The 15,734-nt window shown below is 34.3% G+C and overlaps 1 pseudogene across 1 annotated transcript; it reads right to left on the bottom strand.

Moving 5' to 3' along the window:
* Positions 1–8,934: 8,934 nt before the first annotated feature.
* Positions 8,935–14,274, bottom strand: LOC143625176 (eukaryotic translation initiation factor 2 subunit gamma-like; annotated as a pseudogene). Its single transcript, XR_013152231.1, has 8 exons — positions 14,166–14,274; positions 14,001–14,062; positions 12,993–13,105; positions 12,804–12,906; positions 11,730–11,957; positions 11,020–11,238; positions 10,681–10,940; positions 8,935–9,444 (listed from the first exon to the last, which is right to left on the bottom strand). The product of XR_013152231.1 is annotated as a eukaryotic translation initiation factor 2 subunit gamma-like (transcript).
* Positions 14,275–15,734: the final 1,460 nt, after the last annotated feature.

Here is a 15,734-nt window from a genome sequence, read left to right as displayed (position 1 = left end):
ACTCGCGCGCTTCACCGCTGTATTGCTTAAGATTCCAAAATTCCTCCTCCAGGCGCTTAACTTAGTTGGGAGGGCAGAATTCTCGCGTCAAGAGATCCTTAAATTCCTCCCAGAGCATGCTGGAAGCAGCCTCTGCGCCACGCGCATGAGCTACTCCATTCCACCATGTAAGCGCTCTAGATTCCAGGACACTGGAAGCATATAGGGTTCGTCTGTCTGAGGGGCATTGGGTATGGAGGAAAGTGTTTTCAATCTTCTCGAGCCATTGGAGCATCACGGTGGCTCCTTCAAGCCCTGTGAATTTCGGAGGGTTACCCGCATTAAAGGACTTAATGTTGTAACCGGAGGTATTGTTTTGGCTCAAAGCTTGGGCTATTGCGGCGGCCATTTCCTGGGAACGTTGCTGTCTACGCCTGCGCGAGGCTTCTCTCCTCTGATGACGGCGAGATAGCGGAGGCATTCTATAAAAGTTTTAATTTTTAGTTAATATCTTAGCGCAAAGTATAACCTCGAAAAGCTTGGTTTCGCGGAGTCAGTTACTGTCAAAAGTTAAAGTAAATAATTGACCCTAAATGCAGACTTAATAAAGGTAACAAATTCGAATCAAGAATCGACAATTCATGTATCACCATGACTTTCCGAATTCCCAATTTAAAATGACTAGTAAACGAGTATTGGAGATTGACGATTCATGTATCACCATGACTTTTCAATCCTCAATATAAAAGATACAAGAAAATGAGTATTGGAGGTTGACAATTCATGTATCACCACGACTTTTCAAGTCTCCAACCTCAGAACATAATCGTAAATGGAATTTGAAAATCAACTATTCATGTATCACCATGACTTTTCGGATTTTCAATCCCAACAAACGAATATGTAAGTAAAATCAATAAAAATCGAAATTCAGCAAAAATCGAAATATCGCGAAATAAAACATAAAACCATACGCTGCGTCTGTGCAAGCATATTCATAAATATCGAGTAATTAACAATAAGCGCGCAAACATGAGATTTCTCTCATGCGCGAGAAGGGACTCTTAGGTATTCTAGGCCGTTACGTCTAACCACCTATCCTAAAGTCAACGAGCTCTGATACCAATCTGTAACACCCCGACCAAAGGCGGATTATACATCGGGGCGCCACATATTGTTTCATTACTCGTGACACTATTGGGTGTCAATATTTAATAAATATATTCATTCGCGCACGCGCAACGTAAACACAAGATAACATAAATCAACATAAATCAATATATTATAAGACAAAATATTCGAACAATAATAACTTGTCTTGTTACATTTTAATCTAGGTCCAAAAGTAAAAACGTCCTACGTGTCCACAAGCTCCAAATGTAGCTACAGCAAACCTGAACATGTGTTAAAATAAAACGTCAAACACTTGCGTGTTGGTGAGAAATCAAGTTTAATATCATACATAGATAACAATAAGCACTGCGCGCAACACGTGTATGTCTGGTGTTTAACAAGGGTGTAATCAGATTGTGATCAAGCCTAAATAGATCATAGTTCATAGTTCAATCCGTGCTCCCAAATGAGCACAAAAACAAGAAAACATCTGTGCAAGTGTAAACAAAGAAAACCGTAAACGATAGGTCTCCCGTGTTCATCTAATGGATCCATGAAAACTTCGGAATAGGCCGAACAAAGCGGTTAATGATACACACATACAAATAAACAGCCAAGTAAACGTCCTCAACACATGGGATACTGCGCGACTAAAGTTCATAAACAAGTTTAAGACTCTAAGTTTGTATGAACACATGAACATCCCAAAACATTAAAAATAAAAAGGGATTAGGTACGAGATTACTCACTTGATAAACGATGTGGTGTAAGATAAAGCAAGAACCAACTTTAAACAAGCACAAGTTAACCTATAAATAAGATTATTGTTTTAATGATTTGATTTAAGTCTTGATTATAAGTTAGCATAATTAATAAGTAAATTATTATATGTAATATATATATTACCGGAAAAGTAGGGCAGAACAGGATAGAAGACGAAGGCAAAGAGAGAGGAGACGACAGAGGAAGAACAACGGCAAGGAGTAAGAGAGAACAGGAGAGTTTAAGTGCTTTGTGTGTGTAGTGTTAGGAATTAACATTATTATTTATAGGAAAACCCTAGGGAACACAATCCCTAGAAAAGGGGAAAAGATCTCCAAAAAGTAAAAGATTCCAAAAGCAAAAGATATCAAAAGATATGGCAGCTGCAGGGGGCAAAGGAAAAGCTGACAGGTAACAGTAAACAGGCATGGGCGGGTCAGATAAAGGTACTGGTCAAGCATGGGAAAAGCAGATCTCAAAAGATAATGTCAGTCACTTTTTCTGTCAACCAATGGGGTTGGTGCGCATGCTGCGCCGAAAGTAACTTTTCAGACATAAGATAGGTCAGGTCAACAGCACAGAAGATAAGACATCACAAAAGTAAACGGCTAGATTAAACAGAAGAAAAGACTCAAAGGGGTTTAGCGCGAGAAGGCATCGAGCGCACGCGCGAGGGCGAAGGCTGACAGAAGACAAACCTTAGCGCGCCGCGGGAAGAACTATTATCCTTAGCGCGCCGCGGGAAGAATTACCATTCTTAGCGCGCCGCGGGAAGAACTACAAATCCTTAGCGCGTCGCGGGAAGAACTACCATTCTTAGCGCGTCGCGGGAAGAACTACCATTCTTAGCGCGCTGCGAGAACAGTTCGCCTCGCGTATCGCATGAACAACTGGTCTTCACGCAGGCTTCCTTGTAAGGAGTCTGGCGCGTGGAGTTGCGCAGACAACCTTAGGCGGGAAGAAACAAAGGACAGTTAGGGGTTCAAGGCTTAAGGGCGGGACGGCGACAAGAGGGAAAAGAAGGCGGAAAGAGAGAAGAAGAGGGACGGGACGGCGGGAAGGAAAAGAGAGGAAGAGGCGGGAAGGAAAATATATTATTATTATTAAAAGTAAAGTATAAGTATAAATAAATATTAAATCATAAAAGAAAGAGATCGGATCGGATAAACGGGTACCTGGGTCGGGTCGGATTCGGGCAGATGTCACAAGAGAGGCCGCATGCAGGGGCGCAGATCAGGGAATTTTGGTAAAGGAGGCCACAAGTTGCGGTCCTCTGAGCACAAATTGCGGCCTAGCTCGTAAAAAGAAGCGGATTTTAGGTTTTTGCCTCCATATATAAATATAACCTTAAGGTTACGAAAATGGAACTTCTCCCAGCCGTTTTTGGGTATTATGAAGCCATTTTCCACCATCCTAACACCTACTAATCACCACAATCATCCATGCTTTCATACTTCCACACCATAATCAAGCTATTCAAGATAATGCAAGGCTAAAGCTTCTGTGACCATCTCCGGGAGTAGGGTTGTGTTTGTAAGCAAGACCTTTTGTATTTTGAATCTTTGCATTGGAACTATAGTTGATTAGTCATTCGGTTGATTAATCTTTTGCGTTTGTTTGTGCATTCAACAGTTTTTCGTAATTGAATGTTTTGTGATTTTATCAGTTAATTGATTTGTGGTCATCAACTTTTAGGATTAAGTTCTTAGAGTCATTGACCTGTTTATCTCTAGCTATTAAATCACTTACATTGATCAAATCCTAAAACTGGTAATCAATTAGGTTATTATTCAACCAAACCAATTGTTCAGATCAAGTTCTGTCAATCGGTAAGGTCAGATATAGTTTTCCAAATAAGTTTAATCAATTGATTGAGTTGCTTCACAACCTGAAACCTGGAGTTTGGTTACTTTTCTTTTAATTGTTTTACAACTAAATTAATATTTAACTGCTTGACATCGTCTGTCTGCCTAGCATAACTATTTATCAAACATTAAGCTCGATTAGCACTTTCCACTGATTCCCTGTGGATTTGACACCTTACTTGCCCTTGCTAGTAAAGGTATTTTACAAATGTTTTTGATTGACCTTTCGACATCGATCAGTAATCAAACTATATCAGATCACCATTTAGAAATAACTAATTACTTAAATTATAGGGTTAAAAATATACAGATATTTATATCAATAAAATAAAAATATTCATATCTTTAGTGAAATCAGATCTAAAATTTTTTTATTAAATCAATTTATATACACTTTTGAGTGTAGGAGATCGATGAATGTAATAAAATTTAATTAACGATATTTATAGGTTTAAGATATATATAAATATAAGAATAAATTATGAATGAATATCAATTTTATTTTCATATATTCATTCAACCTTCATGTATCCAAAGAGAGTTCAATCATCTCTTTCGAAACTGTAATAATAAAGCTTATTTTATATGCTAATTTTATATATGATGTTATTTTTTAATGTTATTTATAATGAAACATCTTATTATCTTTTGCTATAATTCGCTATTATATTAAAAAAAAAGTATAATTACAAATTATAAAATCACAAGGTGCATCTTTTTTGTGATTATAAAGAAATTGTGCGAGAATACGCCACATAATCGTAAAAATATTCCATTAAAATTATAATTTGAACCTATGAAACCATTTAATTTTATAAAATATAAGTTATTTTTAAAATTTTATCATTTAATTTATATAGCTTAATTGTGTTTCTTTTAAGAATCGTGTGTATCGCACGGGTTCTAAAGCTAGCAGTTATATAAACTATTTGTTTATCAACAATGTTGTCCTAATAAATTTGAATTTCAATTGAAAATAATAAAATTAATAAATGAGCCAAAACACAAAAATGCATCCGAACTTACTGTTAAAAAATAGACGAGGTTTGTTGGTCCAATTAGATCAAACAAACTAGCACGGGATACTGAGGAAAACAATCTACAACTCTTTATATATAATCACAACCTTACAGAGAAAAAGAATTCATGACACACAAAAAGAAAAAACCCTGACCAACTATTTATTTATACTAAAACAATAATTTGAAAAACAAAACAACTTATTATATGAAACTAAATAACCCATGATATTCTTACCATAATAAGGTAATAAATAAAGCATACCAGCTTAAATTTTACAAAACAAACCTCAAAATGAATTCAATTTGCATATGACAAGGAGAGGTATAAACTATAAAGAAACTGAACAACGAATGTCAAACATGAAATCTAGGTACAATGACCGGTTACAACCGGTTTGGTGGAGTTCAAGTGAAGTTGTCTCGTTAATCATGTGAAACTCTAATATTTGGACACAATTAAAAAGACCAAAAGTAACTGTTTAGTTGGTCATTTAAAATGTGTGAAAAGTACTTATGGAAAAAATAGGAAAATATAAAAGGCTAGAATCATCAAAGAAATATGAAAGTAAACTTGTCTGTTTTAGATTTCTTTCATTAAAAAATCAAATAAAACGGGGATTTTGCACATAAGTTTACATGCATAGCATCATATACGCTTTTTCATATATGAATATATATATCCCATAAGAAGTAGCATATATATTTTTCAAATTAAATCGCCCATTCATTTATAGTGTGGCCATTATTTGACAACAACACAGAGAAAGCATAATGCATAATTTTCAATAAAAGCCGACTATATGTGAAAAGTGTTGAGGCATAGTTTCTTTGTATCCCACATTAATTGAGAGTTTTTCCCAAAAGAGTGTTGAGGAAAAAAATATTTACCAATCTAGTGTTCATTTAAAACTATTTACCAAAATATTGTTCTTTAACTTTTTTTCTCAAGCTAGATTTTCTTACTCCTACTTTTATTGGATAACCTCTCTTTTTTAACAAAATATAATCTTGTTTTTTTACATTTCGTGTAATCAAATGTTTACTCTTTTTTATACTTGTTCCCTCAAAATATACAAATAATATGCATCTGAAAAATTAAAAACCTTGTCCTCTAACAATTTAAATAAAGTAGGATAATAACATATATGCAGTAATTTCCTGTGGAAAGAAACATGAAAAATGATTTTTAAAAGTATACTAATTTTTTAAAGAAAAATTATGAATTTTTTTTGGAAAAATTACTTTCGATTCGGTGCTATTTTCACGAATCATCAACCTATATATATAGATATATAATTATATATTTCTTATATATACTAACGTACGTAATGCTTTTTTTAAAAAAAATTCCTTTTTAAATGCATTGTTATTTGGATCTATTTTGTTTGAGCAAATAAAAAAAAAGAATATATGTGGGTTTGAAGTGGGAGAAATGGTGTAAGTTTAATTTCATTCATTTATCTTTTTAATTGGTTTGTTAAATCTTTTTAGCTTGGTGTACGCTTCTTTTTCTTTGCTTGTACGTTCGAACCTATTAAAACTTCGCCGGTTGTTAATATTAGTGTGCATTTTTCCCCCAAAAATATGCCTTATTTTGTTAATATAGGTCAACCAATTAAATTAGGAGTGAGGAAAATACAATTTTTTAAAAACACTAGATTGATAAATATTTTTAAAGAAACACTAGATTGGTAAATATTTTTTTCCGAACACTTTTTTAGGAAAAAACTCCATTAATAGAATCTTATGCATTTAATTTACAATGTGGGAATAGTATCTTATGCATTTAAAGTATAACGTGGGAATCCATCTAGATGTTAACAAGCAGTAATGGACAGGTCCCGTAATTGAGGAATTTTATTTAGAATCTCACGTGCTTTTATTTTATGTCTATTAAACGAAGAACTTGAAAAGGAAAATATTATATTGCCATCTGATTTTGATTTTAAAAGTGTGTTTCTTTGATTTTGGAGTTGGGGTGGGCTTTTATTTAATTTTCGATGGCATAAAATTGTTTTTCTCTCCAATTTGAAATCAATGTATGCTTTATTTGTTTTGTGGTAAATGAAAATAAAAACTCGTATATGTATCTGTTGCACTTTGAAACCGGGGTTCCAAACCATGATTTGGTCATCTGAATCATGTTTCACAACTACAAACTAATAGGATGATAATATTGTGTAGTTGTTAGATTCTAAAGGGCAACCTTTATACATTTATCAACTACGAACTGACAGAACCGCTTCTACTAAGGACAGACGGTGTCGTCTCGTTCCCATCACCAAGCCGCACTTTCCCGATGGAGATGGGGTGTTAGCGACTTTCCTTCTACGTCCATCCCCACGAGATTCCCTCCTTCATTCAGATCACCTTGATGGTAGTAGCAATCGATGCCCACCTCATCCTACTCTCCACGTTCTCGACGACACCCTGTGTCCTAAGTAAGTATCTAATGGAAGGCAAAGAATATTGTTCCAATAACAAAACTGGCTAGTTGCGTTACATGTAAATTGTGTAATGGTAGTAATATCAGAAACAAGAAACACTCAATAATTTCGGGTATCTTATTCCATAAACTGGCTGCTATATAAATAGCATTACATCAACTCAAATGAAATAAACGAACTCCTGGAAACCAGGTCAAACTCATGACTCCAGAAAACTAGGACAAAGCAAAGGACTCGATAAAACCCTAACAACCTTAGCAACATGCTAGGCTAAACATGACACGTTGGACATCAGCCCATTTATTTAAAACACAAATGCAAGGCCCACTTCAAATTGCACACTTCTGGTATTATGGTAATAAGATAAATAAATATTACACTTATAAGATAAATAAATAGTATTATCATAAGAGTGATAGGGCATTTAAGTAATAAAATCATTTAAATTTAATATAATTATATATTTGTATGAGCACGTATGTACATACACAAATATATCACTTAATTTTTGTTTACTGAAAGGAAAATGTTACTCCTAGGCAATATTACACCAAAAAAAAATCTGAAGTATACCTTTCACGTATTTGAACATGGGATCTCTCCCACTAATAGGCAAGGGGCGAGTGCCTTTATCAAGTAGGCAAGCCCTACAATAACAAGTCACCCAAACACATAAATGTATGTTTGTGAAATAGTTCTTTTATTTAAAGTTTTAAAAATTTCATCTTCACACTGTCAAATCTATATGGTTATCTTTTGAGAGAGTGTTTGTGATACAATTTGTTCTATACCTTTCAATTTTCTCTTTATATTCTTTTAAATAGTTAACTTCATTAGTACTCTGAAGCATTTGTTTCTAAAAGCAAATCATCGTTTTTTCTTTGGTATTTGTAGTTTGGGTAAGTCTTTGCAATAATCCTTTATTCTTTTCACCAAGGCTTCTAAATTTTTATATAAAAAAAAGAAGCAGGTTCTGAAAAGACTTTCTCAACGAAATAAAATTTTCTTTAAAATTTGAAGTAGAAAACTTTGTTCATTTGAGCTTATCGCCTTTGTGCGATGTGCCAAATGTTAGCTTCAATCTTTGTCCTTATCAAATAGTTGTCAGGTCTTTTTAAGCCTTCATTTATCTTTTATTGAGACGTGGACATCTTCGTGTCTTTATAATAAATCTATGCCACTTTCTACAACTCTATATCTTTTTAATAATCTATCTGGAAAATCCATTCTGTAAGATTATATCTTAATCTATGATTAAAATTTTAATCATTTTTTCGATCACTAGATTTGTAATTATCATTTTGCGTGCGAGTCAATACTCATTTTATCTTTTCGACAGGACAAGCAAGACATATTTCTCCCTGTACTATGCTTGAGGGCTAAATGTTCTTTATCAATTAGTAATCATTTAGGATTCATACCAGTACAAGATTTCATCTAAACCACAAAACAAGTAATGTTGATTTGTTTGGTGATTCAGTCATATTTAAAAACTTGGCAGAGTTCTACCTACAGCGTGACCCCCTTACGTTGTACCGCTCAATTACTCATACAATGTACTATTTAACAACTTTGTTGCTGTATGCATTCGTAGAACTTTGTTGCGGGTATGTTTGGCTATTTAAACATATAGCAATGTTTTACCAGTCGTGATAAGTTTCTAATCGGCTGTACAAATACATACCCGCAACTAACTTAGATTTTTTCGGGTACAAGGCTATTATACAACTCAAATCAACTCATTACACATAAGTATTAAAAAATCATCACATCTAGTTCTCATCATAAAACAATAAAAACAATTAAAGGTGAAAGGTACATGTCTTATGATCATTTCTTCAAACACCATGCAGAGTATTTGTTTAAAACAGGTTCAAATAGTGTGAAGTAAACCAAAACAAGAAATAAGAATAAACGAAGAAGTGATGGACAAAACTGGAATCCAAATGTATGTCTAAATGGGGCAAGGTGGGATTTCAAGAGTTAGACCTGCTTGAATCTGTCCCCAACCAATCAACCGCCAATGCTTCTCGACTCTCCTGCTCAGAGCAATTTTCTCACCTTTGCTAGTACACACGGGTGATGTCAGCTGCAGTTTTGCTAAATCGTTCTTAACTGCCAAACACGGGCCCCGGTAGACATAGATCCGATGTTGAGCATCAGTATTTCTGCCTTTGACAGCTTTGATACCTTCCCTTGTTTTTCTGTTCCTTTTGTCTTCACACCCAGTAGCCGACGCAAAAGAAAAAAGTTCACCTGACAATAGGAGCCCAAAAGGGCATCGGTCATTTTCTTTTTCGGGGTCAAAAGAGTTAGGTTGACGCGTCAACATTTTTTTATCCAGCGTCATAAAGAATCAATGCATTAAATATCATTACAAACAGGGCTGTTCAAAATACTCACGGCTCGGTTGAAATTGAGTTGTTTTAAGCGAGCCTAGGTAAGCCTGGCTCGTAGGCTCGCTCATTTGGCTCGCTTGAATTCAAGCCCAAAGTTTAATGCATGATAACTACTAATGTCATTCACCTTTTATGTGGTTTTTAAAATTTGAACTATTTAATCCCATCTTGGTGTTATTTATACATTATTTGTTGACTAAAATGTGAGGATACCTTTATGGTTTTTAAATGCTGGCTCGTATACACCCCTAATTACGGAGAAAGAAAATACTATTGTACACGTTAATCAATTTTCTGATAAAGCAACCTACTTTACAAGGATATACAAAAAGTAGCAAGATGAGTGGGTTGACCAGGAAAACACCTTTATGTCCATTTCTTAAAATAATTAGAGAAAATTACTGTTTGCGTCCCTGTGGTTTTAGGGCGGAGACACAATGAGTCCCTGAAAATTTTTTTGAACAGGTTGAGTCCCCATGGTTTCAGAAAAGAACAATTTGAGTCCCTATGGTTTTAGAAACGAACAATTTGATTCCCTGTGGTTTCAGTAAAATGAAAGTTAGTTAAGTAACGGCAGGGACTCAAATAGTTCGTTTCTGAAACCACAGGTACAAACCAGTTCAAAAATTTTTCAGGGACTCATTGTGCCTCCCCCTTAAAATCACAGGGACGCAAACTGTAATTTTCTCAAATAATTAATTATGATTACAAAAACAAAAGAATTAAAATTTTAAATAAAAAATATTTTAGGTTGTGTGCAAACAAGGGGTAGCTTACAACTGATTTGACCCATTCCCTTTACAGCTAAAATTTCAACTTGGCCTGCTTGTTGCTACCAAATTAACAACACAAGTCAAGAAATTTCATAAGAAAATTGATCAAAATTGGGACCCTGGTTAGATGTGCTACAGGTCACCTTCCAGACTCTGCCCACCAGGCATATTTAACCCGCTCCATATTTAACCAGTTTTTTAAGTGTACTCGTTTCTTAGTAAACATGTTGAAATTTTAAAATGGCACCTTTATATATCAACCTCACAAAAAGAAAAAGAAAGATTGTACGCCCAATTGCTCACATGTTATGAAAGGTTACCTCGAGTTCAACATAAACATCAGGAAGAGACCCGACTTCCCCAAGAACCTGACCCACCAACCGGTCAGCACGGGTCAACATAGGGTCCATTGTTGTTCCAACACCAATAAGACCCCCAGGTACAGCATACTGAAGCTCGTTCTGCTCTGCATACAGTGACACTATTCTAGAGTAGATAGGTGTGCACTTAATGTTGCCACTCTCATCTTTAACAACAATCCCAGGTCGCACTTCAAATTCTGGTTTACCTTCAACACACCCTGTATAAAAGAATATTAGTACTAAAGAAGTAAAGAATAATGCCAATATTAGTACTAAAGAAGTAAAGAAAGAACAAACCTTGAGGATACTTCCACCAGCAACACCACCTCTAATCTCATCAACCTCAGATCCAGGTTTGTTAACATCAAACGAACGAATTACTATCACATTTGGAGGTGAGATGAAGTTTCTCTCAGGAATGGGAATTCGTTTAATTATGTATTCGCAAACCACATCAATATTATACCTAAGCTGAGCCGACACCGGGATCACTGGTGCACCGTCAGCAACCGTTCCCTGATATCATAAAGTAATAATTAATGGTCGCTCGGTTATGTTCATTCATCTTGTTCAGTTATGTCCGTTTGTCTCCGTTTATACTTTCAAACCGACAAACATAAACGAACACAAACAAGAGCACGATCATTTTCGCAATGAACTAACACAAACAAGGAAATCTTGTTTGTTTAATTGTTCATGTCTGAACGTTTGTTTGAATACAAACAAGTCTCGTTTGTTTTGGTTCGTTCAGCCTACTGATTTTTGTCCAAGCATCTAAACTTTTACTAGATTTTTTCAAAGCAAATGTATTAGGATGCTTGATGCAATTAAAAAACACTTTTGAGCAAAATGCTACCCATTTGACACATTTAAGCTAATAATATTTTCTAAACTAGTATAACCTCATACAACATACCCAAACCGACCCACGAGAGAAAACGAATCAAAATTGTCACCAATTCATGGAAATCAACAGAAGGTAAGAGAAGAAGAGCATGGCAGATAACCTGAATGAATTTCTGAATGGCCTCATGTTGATTAATGGCTACATTTTCCTGAATAAGATCAACTTTATTTTGAAGAATAATAATATGTTGAAGCCTCATAATTTCAACAGCAGCCAAGTGCTCAGAAGTCTGAGGTTGAGGGCAACTTTCATTTGCAGCTATGAGAAGTAATGCTCCATCCATAATTGCAGCTCCATTAAGCATAGTAGCCATGAGAATATCATGTCCCTGTAAAGAAAATAAAAGAAAATAGATGAAATTTCAAATATACAACTAGTGAGACATGTTGTAAACCATAAGTTCTGCAAAAAAAGGGGTTGACTAGAAATGCAGCCATCATGATGTTTTAAATACACTAATAGCTTAATCCTATTTTCTTGTACATGTTAGCATGATTTCTAATGTTATATAATCTATAGTCCTATGGTATACTTCAATTTGTAAAACTGTTTGCAGCCTATATCAGAAGGATAGAACCAGTACCACTGCTTTTATTAGGTCTGTAAACAAACTAGACGCTTAGTGACCGTTGGACGAAAAATTCATTTATTTTATAAAAAACCGAACACAATCTTTATGTTCGTTTGTTTACGTTTATTTAGATTTGTTCGTTTACGTTCATAAATAGACTGAATAAAACTTTTAGGATCATTGCAATTTAGTCTAACTTTAATAACTTTCAGTTGTGTTAATTCATCTATTTTCAGCTATGTATGTTCGCTTACGTTCACGAAGCGTTCGTTTATACTGTTAATGAACAAACATGAATGAACATAAGAACACATTAACTTCCTTAACGAGCAAGCACAAACAAGAAAACCATGTCCCTTTAATTGTTCCTGTTCAGTCGTTTGTTCAGTTAAACTGAAACGAACAAACACTAACATGATCCGTTTGTGTTCACTTACAAGCCTACTTATGTCTCAAGGGATATGATTCAAAAGTCTAAAAACTAGTCGCAGATAATTTCTAAAGTATAGCAAAATAAAGTTGTGAATGTGTTGTAACCAAATACAAATCTAATCACGTTAATGCAAGTTTTAAGAAAGATTTCAGAGCCTGTTATATACTTACCGGGCAGTCAACAAAAGATACATGCCTAACCAATTTCATCTTGCTGTTCTCAAATCCGGGCACATCACAAGGAGGGCTATCTTCTTTCCCACTTCCATAGGCCCTGTAAAAATTCAAACAAATCTTTAATAACATGCTAGGTGATGATAATGGTAAGATACAATAATATTGTCCTAATTGCATTCTTACTTGTAGCACATTGGTCGGGGGCATCTTTCATCTTCACATTTGTATATCTTTGCATTAGCATACCCAAGCTTAATGGTAATGTTACATTCCAGTTCGTTTTTAAAGCGAACAGTCTGGATGACAAGGTGTTTAAAAAAGTCAACAAAAGATGTATAAAATTTAAAAGAGTTTAGAGGTAGAACTATGTCACACTCCACACAGGACGGGGTATTAATGACTGACTGATACAAAATTGGCACATGGTAACAAAAACTTAACACATTGAATACTCATCCTCAACAAGATCCTTCTATTTACCTTATAAAGTCTCCTTCAATTACCTTCCGTCCTTCCTAGTGGTCACTTGAGATGCATACTTAATACATACGTAGGTCACTACTCACTAGAATGCAACTAAATGAGACTTTATAAGGTGAAAGAAGAAACTTGTAAGAACGAACATAAAATCTTTTAAGTGATTGTATTACGGAAACCTGTATGTATAAATTATCTCTCATGCATCAGGCAACCGGACTCTTAGTAAAGGAAACGTAATGATACATTAACTAATAACAAACACACTTCCAAAAACCATAGCTAGTTATGCATAATGAAGAAAAGAATCACGCACTTTTAAAGAATTAAGATAATCTGTAAATTGAAAAAAAAACAGATTCATTGGCCTCGTTATCACTATGCCACTATGGTGTTGAAAATCACTCAATTGCCCGTGCAAGCTTTTTATAACTTGCAGTTATTGTGTGGTTCACACACATGGTGTCAGCACAAAACATGGCATATGGCAAACAACAATACACAGATGTTAACAAATATAAAGGTTAATTATACTTAATCATACCACACGTACACAAGATAGCAACAAAACTATAATGTGTTACTGCTTCCTACTTACTACTTCAACAATGATGAGTTTCAGCTTAGTTATCTCATGTTAAAACTTTCCGTAATTTCTTATTTGCAAAATAAAACAGCATAAAACAAATGCATGACTCCAAGTCTAATGTTTACCTGCACACCAGATATTGCTTTCACAACTGTTGACTTGCCATGAGCCACATGACCAATAGTCCCTGTTAAACACATATAAAATGTTTACACTAACAACTTAACATTCACAATAATAAAACAAAGGCCATTAATACATAAACAGATTAAACAGACACATTAATATACCGATATTGATCGTAGCCTGGCGAGAAATGACCTCAGGAGAAAGAGGATGCAGCGTTGCCACATCCAGCTTCTTCAAATCCTGCTCCATTAAACCTTTTCGCGCCATATTGAAATTCACTATTCGATATCAGAATTTGTAGAAACCCTAGGTTATCACGAGACCTGCAATTACGACTAGAAGTTAACGAATCGTGAATCTGATTTTACAGGGATTGAAATTGAAGTGAAATTGACCTTTGTTCAGTGAGGATGCACCGAATCGCTTATAGAGATTCTGTGATCCTTTGACGCCGGCGGCGGCGGTGGTGGTGGCAGTAGCAGTGGCGGTGTTGGTGGATAATATTGAGTTAGCTAGGGTTTGAGGGTTCTGTGGAAAGTGGTGACCATATGACAATATTGTGACTTGCCCACCACGTTCCGGGTGGGTTCAATTATCCGACCCGAAAGTGTTCATTCGGGCGGTTCCATTTTGGTTCTTTGTACACCCTTTTTTTATTTTATTTTATCTACTAGGATGGTGGCACGTGTTACACACGGGTAAAAAATATTTCTAACGTCATATATATACTAGATTTTATCCCTCGTATTATGGGGTTTTTTAAATTATTCGTTTTTAGTATTTATATATATATATATATATATGGATTTTAATTTTATTTATTGTAAGAAAGTTAATAATTAATATACTATTTTTCAAAAAAAATAATTAATATACTTGAGGTTTGATGATAAAATGGTTTCACAAATAAATGATATGTTATAATCCGGTTTAAAAGCTATCTGGGTTTTGTGATACCCATAGCCCGTTTATTTTCTTTATTATAAAATTGTTTCTTAATTATAAATAATAATATTTTTTAAATAAAATATGATATTAATTTTTAGTATATCCCTATTTTATAGGATTTTCATATCAAATATTTGATGAGATTAATTTTTAATATAATGAGATGTTATAGCCCGTTTAAGAGTTATCTGAGTTTGGTGAGACCTTTACCCGTGAGTTCGGGTCAAATGCGTGAGAAGCCTTCATTTACAAATAAAACAATCTAATGGCTTGAGATAATGGTTGTTTTACATTTTTTGTTTTTTAATATTTATTTTTTGAATTTTAATTTTCTTTATTGTAAGAAAGTTAATAATATAGTTAGGGTTTGATGATGACAGGGTTTCATAAATAAATGATACGTTATAACCCGTTTAAAATCTATCTAGATTTGGTGACCTGTGACCCGCTTATGTTTTTTACTATAAAATTGTTTATTAATTATAAATAATAACTTTTTCTTTTTAAATTGCATATTAAATTTTAGTATATCCCTATTTTATTGGATTTTCATATCAAATAACTGGTAAGATTATTTTTTAATTTAATGAGATGCTATAACCCGTTTAAGAGCTATCTGGTTTTGGTAAGACCCGTACCCATGAATTTGGGGTAAATCGAGAGGCTTCCATTTAAAAATCAAGCAATCTGGTGGTTTCCATAAAAGGGGAAGCGACCACATCGCGACACGTAAGATTTTAGGGTTTTCATTTATATATATATATAGTAATATTATATGTATA

This window comes from Bidens hawaiensis, unplaced genomic scaffold (genome assembly GCF_021521415.1).
Source record: "Bidens hawaiensis isolate Kalapana, Puna unplaced genomic scaffold, B.hawaiensis_p1.1 tig00004020_1, whole genome shotgun sequence".
In the NCBI taxonomy this organism is placed as follows: domain Eukaryota; kingdom Viridiplantae; phylum Streptophyta; class Magnoliopsida; order Asterales; family Asteraceae; genus Bidens; species Bidens hawaiensis.
This window is presented reverse-complemented; position numbering and strand designations above follow the sequence as displayed.